This window comes from Silene latifolia, chromosome Y (assembly GCF_048544455.1).
Source record: "Silene latifolia isolate original U9 population chromosome Y, ASM4854445v1, whole genome shotgun sequence".
Classification (NCBI taxonomy): domain Eukaryota; kingdom Viridiplantae; phylum Streptophyta; class Magnoliopsida; order Caryophyllales; family Caryophyllaceae; genus Silene; species Silene latifolia.
Genome location: NC_133538.1, coordinates 360187839 through 360197158, shown reverse-complemented (window position 1 = coordinate 360197158; position 9320 = coordinate 360187839).

The following is a 9320-nucleotide window of genomic DNA, read 5'->3' as shown; positions in this document are numbered from 1 at the left end:
ATTGAGTAATACTGACCTCGTTATTGTTTATGGAATTTGCGGTGATCCATTCGGGGATGGTGAGAAGACTTGACAGGTTTTGCTTGGTGAGCTTGGGGCAGTCATGGGAGAGTTGTCATCACCAGTCATAGCATCACTGTCCGAGTCGTAGTTTTGGATTTCTTTGTTGTCAGACATTTGGTTTATTTTATTGTAACAGTTTGGGATTTGGTCGATGTAAACTTTTATACTTTATGGTACCTTAATAAATGTGCTCAGTTCATACGCTTTTGATATGTACTAACCTCGGACAACTGAGATGGTAACACACTTTCATGGTAGGGTGGTCCTGGTAAGGCACCTTGGTTTGAGGGGGTGTTACAAAGTGGTATCAGAGCCGAAGATTCCGGCACCTAAACAAATGAATCTAATGAACTTAGGGAGTCTAAATAATATGAACCCGGGGAGAGTTTTTTGGAGCTACCGCAAAGACTCGGGAGACGTCCCGGAGTCGCAACTTGGCCCTCAGTAACTCGAGCCGGTCACATGGGGAAGTGTGTCGAGAGATGTGTCTTGCATGTGCATGTACGTGAGGATTAATGTTGGTAATAATGGATGGTTGAAAATGTATATGTGGAAATTCGTAAGTTGATGATTGGAAAAGTAGTAGAAGGACGGGTGTGCGAAATTTTGAGTTAATTTTTAGCCTGTGAATGAGTAGTATGGTTGTATGTTTATAACGTGACATTTAAGTTCATGTTGATGTATGTTCGATGAGGGAATAGAAAGCATGATAGGGGACTTTTATTGTATTAACCCGTCTATAGTATGGCTCGGCCGAGCAGGGCAGGTACTCGACCAAGTAGGGATTACTCGGGCGAGTAACCAAGCACTCGACCGAGTGTTGTTTGGAAGTGAGTAACAATGGCTACTGTACGTGTTTACTCGACCGAGTAAATGGGTGTACTCGACCGAGTAGTGACCACTCGGCCGAGTATTGTTTTTATTCGACCGAGTATTCTTTCTGGGTTTTTTATGTTAGCTACTGGAGTCGATTACTCGACCGAGTATCTGGGATACTCGGCTGAGTAGTCGTTATTCGACCGAGTGTCGTCGTATACTCGGCCGAGTGTCCCTTTGGCGGAAGATTGTTACTTTTTGAGCCGTAGGCTTTTGTGCTTATGTTTTATTGTTTCTTACCAGCTCAAAATGCCGCCCAAAAGGACCCCTACACAGATCCATGCTTCTGAGATGACTCTTGATGAGGTTTCTCGCATGATTGAGCAACGAGAGGCTCTCCTTGAAGCTCTCAAAAATGTGGGAAAGGGGAATGAGAAGTCGATGGACGCTACTCAGCTCAGCATCATCATTGCTCGCTTCAACCCTCCCACATATGAAGGGGTGGGTGAACCAAAGCTGCTCGAGAAGTGGCACCGTGAGATTTAAGCTCTCATGGAAATGGTTAAGTGCCCCGAGGACATGATCGTTGAACAGGTAGTATACTACCTGAGAGGTGAAGCTGCCGTTTGGTGGCAAAATGTCAAGGAGGATGGTAGAGCTTATTACCAGGCTGAGGGTCTGGGAACTATTCCTTGGTCCGGGTTTAAGAGCGCTATGAGAGAGCAGTTTGTGCCGGAGCATATCCGACACAAGATGAGATCCGAGTTTGATTCCTTCACCATGACTGAGGAGATGACAATCACTGACTACTATCATCAGTTTCTGGAGCTACCTCGTTATGTTGACGACATGAAGCTAGGACCGAGGGGTTTAGCTCTCCGTTTTGAGAGGGGTTTATCTGCCAAGATCGTGAGTCGTATGCCAGCTGGGGTTGCTACTGACCTCAAGGAAGTGTACCTGAGAGCAGGCCAAGCTGAGAGAATGGTAGATATCTCAAGAGAGATTGATGACAGGACTACAGCTTAAAAGAGGAAGGCTAACAGTGGAAGCAACAGTCAGTCGACCAACAAGAAAGGGAACTTCAACCATACAAAGGTTTTTTCTGGTGGAGCTGGTTTCTCGGGGGGATCTCGTGTGGGAATTATCTGTATGCTTCCCTTTAAATTTAAGGATTATTACGAATTATAATGATGAATACGAGTCATAAAATAAATTGCATAAACAAAATAGTAGATGAATAAGAAATAACCTTCGGTCCTAGCTAATATGGCCTATGAACAATATCGCAATGATATTCTCCTATCAGTTGCACCCAAGATGATATAAGATATGCCATTGTTCTTTGCTAGAATCGATCCCCAATTTTCTGTAAAAAATTTAGGGTTTTTCGGTTTTTGTGTTTTGATGAGAGGCAAGATTAGGTTAGAATGATTAGGGTTGAAAAATGATCTCCCAACTTCTCTTATTGTAACCGAAATAAGGATGAATGGGGGAGATCTTTTCTCTCCTAATTTCGGCCCAAAATACCGAAATAAGAGAGATTATTTTCTCTTTTTTCAAGTTTTTCTACCTACCCAAAAATAAGGAGATTAAATCTTCTTATTTTGGTAGTATACATAATGTATAAAATGTATTATATATAAATTGTCATTTGTTTAATTCCGTATTAATAAGTCTACACACAATCGCTTAATCGATTTATTAATGTCATTCGTGACAATATTGTATAATATATACTTTAACTATAAATGTCGCATATTTATAATTTGCTAATTAAATATAACCGATTACATTTAATTACGAATTAACATCTTAATTCATTTAAGCTAACATTATATATTTTAAATAAATATAACATATTATATTCAATTTACGAATTGACAGTTAATTCATCTCAGCTAATATTATTTAATCGGCATTAAATAATCGTCTGATCAACACGTTGACTAACTGTTTAGTCATATACTTGGACTAACCTTTTATTCAGGCATCAATGTGATTATATTTTCATACAATCACATCTCTCAAACACATCCTTTAGGTGTGACTTTTAGGGACTAGTTGATCACCGCCATCAGTATGATAATAACGTCAAACTTTCTAGCAAGCCAACCGTTATTAGGTAATCGTTAATCAACTGATAAAACACGAAGTATACCCTTGTGAACCTATAAGAGATTTATAAATATTATCACACTAATTTGTGGAGGACACAGGCTCCAACAAACTCCCACGCGTCCTCACAAGTGTATGTACGATAACCGATTCTCATATCCTAAAATTTCTCCCACTCAATGTAAAACAATTTGCAAATTCCGTATTCACAAAGGTCGTATTTAAAAGTGATCTGTATCAAGAGTGGTTTCTCCGACTAGAGAGTAACTTAACTGATAAACGAATCATCATTCGAGCATGGCCATGCATTTCAGTTACAACTCCTCGAGTGGCCCTGAGAAATAACTAAACCTGATAAAGGTTGGATATTTTCTTCAACTCGAATCCTGCAGATATAAGCACAGTATGAAATTACCCAGAAAAAATCCACTTAGCCTCCTGTTACGGTAGACCATGAGAAAGAAACCAAATTCACCCAAAAACTGCGTTAATCTCAAGAGACAGTTGATAGTCAAAAGAATCGACTCTAGGAACACAATGGACATCCAATCCACGACCTGGCACCGAATGTTTTTAAACATTTAGGACTCCATTACGTTGTCACAGAAATTGTCCTACGAGGTATCGTTATAGCTCATATGGGCGATTACGGACAAAAACAAATATAATGTAATTCAGTTCACTTTGTGGCGTTCTATTTTGTCAGTACAATCCTCATGAAAAACAAAATATTATATATTAAAACGATGATAAATAGTATATAAAAAAGATAATGTATCGAATCATAATCAACTACTACAACTCAGGAACACGTTTAATTCCCATGGAAATAACGTGCCCTTCATGCTTATCATAATTCAACGGTTTAGTGAGAGGATCCTTGATGTTGTCATCCGAAGCTATCTTGTCAATCACTATCTCTTCTTGCTCCACGTAATCACGGATCAGGTGAGCTTTCCGATGTACATGTCTAGATTTGTTGCTAGACTTTGGCTCCTTAGCCTGGAAGATGGCACCTCTATTGTCACAATAGATGGTGATCGGGTCTTTCGAACTAGGAACTATCGTAAGTCCTTGTAACAATTGACGCATCCATATCGTTTCCTTTGCTGCCTCCGAAGCGGCATAGTACTCGAATTCAGTGGTAGAATCTGCTACAACACTCTTTTTAGAACTCTTCCAGCTGATAACAACACCATTAAGAGTGAAGACGAACCCGGACTAAGATTTTGAATTATCTCGATCCGTTTGGAAGCTAGCATCTTCGTAACCGATTGCACATAGCTTAGTATCGCCTCCATAAGTCAATACCCTATCCTTAGTCCTCCGTAGGTACTTAAGGATATTTTTAACAGCTATCCAGTGTATTTCACCTGGATTCATTTGGTACCGACTCGTCATACTCAATGCATATGCCACGTCTGGAGGTGTGCATATCATGGCATACATGATCGATCCAATTGCAGATGCATAAGGAATACGACTCATGCGTTCAACCCCTTCAGGCGTCGTGGGTGACTGAGACTTGCTCAACTGCATCCCAGACGTCATTGGAAGGTTCCCCTTCTTGGAGTTGGTCATTCTGAACCTCTCAAGAATCTTATCCAAATAAGACTCCTGACTAAGTGATAACGTCCGTCGTGACCTATCTCGGTAGATACGGATTCCCAAAATGCGTTGTGCCTCACCCAGATCTTTCATCTGGAAATGGTTCTTCAACCATCCTTTAACCGAAGATAAGAGAGGAATGTCATTCCCAATAAAGAGTATGTCATCGACATACAATATCAAGAATCCAATCTTGCTCCCACTCGACTTGATATATAAGCATGGTTCCATGACCGATCGAGTGAAACCATACTCTTTTATCACCTGGTCGAAACGATGATTCCAACTCCGAGAAGCTTGCTTAAGTCCATAAATGGAACGCTTAAGCTTGCATACTTTCTTAGGATGTTCAGGATCTATGAAACCTTCGGGTTGCACCATGTACAACTCTTCCTCCAAATAACCGTTTAAGAAGGCGGTTTTCACATCCATTTGCCAAATTTCATAGTCATGAAAAGCGGAAATCGCTAATATTATCCGAATGGAACGTAGCATGACTACAGGTGCAAAAATTTCATCATAATGCAATCCGTGCACTTGGGTGAAACCTTTTGCCACTAGCCGTGCCTTATAGGTATCTGGTTGCGTGTCTACAGAGTGCTTTATTTTGTAAAGCCATATACGTCATTCTCATACATGGAGTCCATCTCGGATTGCATGGCTTCGAGCCATAGCTTTGAGTCAGAACAGGCCATAACACCTTTATAGGTAGCGGGTTCATTACTCTCTAGGAGTAAAACGTCATTCTCCTCGACCATACCAATATATCTGTCCGGAGGATTAGAGACTCTACCCGACCTCCTAGGTTCCTCAGGAATATTAACCGTATCATCAGTTGAAGGAACAACTTCCTCCATCCGTTCCTCGATTGTTGGTTCTGGAATCTCCGACAGCTCGTAGGTTCTATTACTTGTCTTGTTCTCGAGAAATTCTTTCTCTAAGAACGTCGCACTAGCCGCAACAAAAATTCGATGTTCGGTAGGCGAATAGAAGTAATGACCAAACATTCCTTTTGGATAACCAATAAAGTATGTCTTGACCGATCGCGGGCCGAGCTTATCCTCGTGTCTCCTTTTGACATAAGCCTCGCAACCCCAAACCCGAATAAAGGACAAGTTGGGGACCGTTCCCCTCCACATTTCATATGGAGTCTTGTCGACAGCTTTAGTCGGATTTCGGTTAAGTATAAGAGCAGTTGACAAAAGAGGAAATCCCCATAATGAATCGGATACTACCGTGTGACTCTTCATGGATCGAACCATATCAAGTAATGTTCGATTTCTCCGTTCGGACACACCATTTAACTGAGGTGTTCCAGGTGCAGTTAACTGTAAAACGATTTCACAGTCTTTAAGGTGTTGATCAAACTCATTTGAAAGATATTCGCCACCCCGGTCTGAACGGAGTGCTTTAACCTTTCTACCTAGTTGGTTCTCAACCTTGTTCTGGTATTCCTTGAATTTCTCAAAGGACTCACTTTTATTCTTCATTAAGTAGACATATCCGTTTCTACTCAAATCGTCCGTGAAAGTGATAAAATATCTATAGCCATCTCTAGCGGTAATTGATATAGGTCCACATACGTCAGTATGCATGAGTCCTAATAGGTCACTAGCGCGCATTCCAACACCTTTGAAGGAAATTCGAGTCATTTTGCCAATGAGACATGATTCACACGTGCCATATGTAGCAAAATCGAATGCGGGAATAGTCCCATTATCGACGAGTTTCTTCACGCGTTTTTCATTTATGTGTCCCATTCGACAATGCCATAGATAGGTTTGATCTTTCTCACCAACCTTTAATTTCTTATTATTCGCGTGTAATACTTCCGTGGTTTGATCTAAGATGTAAATTCCGTTCATGGAAACTGCTTTGCCATAAATCATTTCATTGAAAGGGAAAATACAGCTATTATCCTTTATTAAAAATGAAAAACCGTCTTTATCAAGTACGAATACTGAAATAATGTTCTTAGACAAACTGGGTACATAGTAACAGTTATTTAAAAATAACTCAAAACCACTAGGGAGTTGGATTACATATCTTCCTTTCGAGACTGCAGCAACTCTAGCTCCATTCCCGACTCGCAGGTCCACATCACCCTTTCTGAGAGGTGTGATGTTTCTTAGGCCCTGCAAATGATTACACAGATGAGAACCACAACCAGTATCAAGTACCCAAGTTCCGAAACTTGCATGGTTAATCTCAATCATATGAATATAAGATGACATACTAACAAGAACGACGCGGCCTGCTTTTATGTCCTCACAGTACACGGGACAGTTCCTCCTCCAATGTCCAGTATTGTGACAATGATGGCACTCAATGTCACTGCCCTTGCTCTTTGCCTTGCCCTGTGAGCCACTAGTTTCACCAGGCCCACTCTTACCGTTCCCTGGCTTTTTAAACTTTGGCTTACCTACAGTTAGGTGGCCTGGAGTTTTGCCCTTACCTTTATACTTGTTGGAAATCGCGAGCACATCCTGCTTCATGCTCCCAGTCAATTTCATATCCTTCTCGGTCTGTACGAGAAGTGAGTGTAGCTCATGAGGACTTTTCTTTAAGTCATTCATGTAGTAGTTCGCCCTAAAAAGGGCAAAACCATCATGAGGAGAATGAAGCATTCGGTCAATGACTATGCTCTCACTGATTTTGCAATCAAGTGCCTCCAATTTCTCGACATTCTCAATCATGTTATGAATATGTGGGCTAACTGGTTGGCCCTTTTGGATTTTCGCATCAAAGAAGCGACAGGTATGCTCATAAGTAACGATTCTCGGTGCTTTTGAGAACTCGTTAGTGAGCGTGGTGAAAATCTTATTTGAACCTTGGGCAATGAAGCATCTATGCAAATTGGTTTCCATTGCAAAGACGAGTACGTTCTTTATCTCACCCGCTTCCATGACGAAATCACTATAAGCAAGTGATTCGTTAACTCCTGCATTGGGGCCTGGGTTTATCGATATTGGCTCAGTTAAGTACTTGAGCTTACCGTCAGCAATGGCAGCATTCCGTAGTGTTGCCTCCCAGTACGCAAAGTTGGACCCATCATTCTTCAGTCGTGTGAACTGATTCATGTTGTCCATAAAAACTTTAAGCCAGGACTCGCATCCTAGTGTGGCACTCGGCATTGGGATTTCGTTATTTCCAGCCATTTGTTGTAACAGTATTATCAAAATAAATGAATTCTACACTGCAAAAAGAAGAATAAAAATAATAAGCATATGCATCGTTATGATTTTAAGTCTTAATGCAAAACTGTTATAAGCGAAGACTCATGCATTTATACAATTGACCTCCCTCAAGAATTATATAAATGATCCCAAGACTCAATTATCTGCAAATTGATAAACCAACCTTTTGGCTAATTCTACTGTTAGAATTCTTGGTCGATAAATTTCTATAAATTCTATCATTAGTCCATCATAATCACGAGAAGCTCTTCGGACTATAATGTTGAGATAAACTAAGTCAACACAAACTACTTACCCAACGTAGAAGGGGTCATATTATGCCTACCGATGAAAAAGGGATTCATAGTTGTTTGCCCTTATAAAGACTAGTCTCAATTTCCGTTTTAGAGGAAGATCCCATCATCTTCATTTTAATTCATTTTAAGTGAACTAATATCTAGCATGCGTGAATGAATAAACTAAGGTGATGGCTTAAACTGAGTTACATCTGTATGTCTATGAAAACTAATATACAATCTATATGAGTCAATTTTCATGCATTTTAGTTGGTGGTTTGGTTTAGGCGGAATATGATGCATAAACTATCATGTGAATAAAAAGCATTTGGAACGAAAACGTAAAAGCAATAAAAGGTCCTAGTGTGGCCTATCGATCAAAATGAACATAAATACAACTTTGGAATCCATCCTTGGACCCGAGAAGCTTGTCTTGATGTTCCATCTTGATCCATGTAGCGGGAGTGAGCTCCAATCTCCATCTTTAGTCTTCTTTAAAATTACAATTTAAATTACATAATAAACCTATTTACATTCTAATTTCAAAACCATAATACTTAAAGAAAATAAAAGGAGATTCGAGATCTCATAATTACATAAAAATTATGTTTCCTTCATTAGGAAAACATAATTAACTAAGGCCACACTAGGTATTACAAATTACAACCGATTGCAAAAATACGTAAATAAATTCATTCAACAAAAGAAAAGCATCGACTAAAAAAAATTAAACATGCAAGACATAATTCTTTAATTATGTAGATTAATTTTACCCTAACCACCTATTTAAATGATCAAATTAAGTGACAATTCCTCAATTACTCACTATAAATTTAATCTTAATTCATATTAAACTTGTAATATGAATTTAATCCATCAATATTTTAAACTTCTTTAAAATAATTAGATATCTATGATATGTGAACGTCTTCACAGCAATTAATCATACATTATAAAGTAATGTATAATTCTAATTATTGGCCAAAAACAACAACAAAAAACAGAAATATTTTTTTCTTCAGGAATTGCTCTCGGCAAAACGAAACAACCCAAAAAAAATAAAATTCTTTTCTCGACTTTTCAGCAAAAAACCGAAAAGAAAAATACAAAATTTTTTTTTTATTATTCTGCCCAGGGTGAACAGTAACAGAGACCCAATTTTTTTTTTATTCGGCAATCCAGCAAAAACAAAAAAACATAATCCCTTTTTTTTTGCTCGGCAAAACCCTAAAACAAAATAATTTAG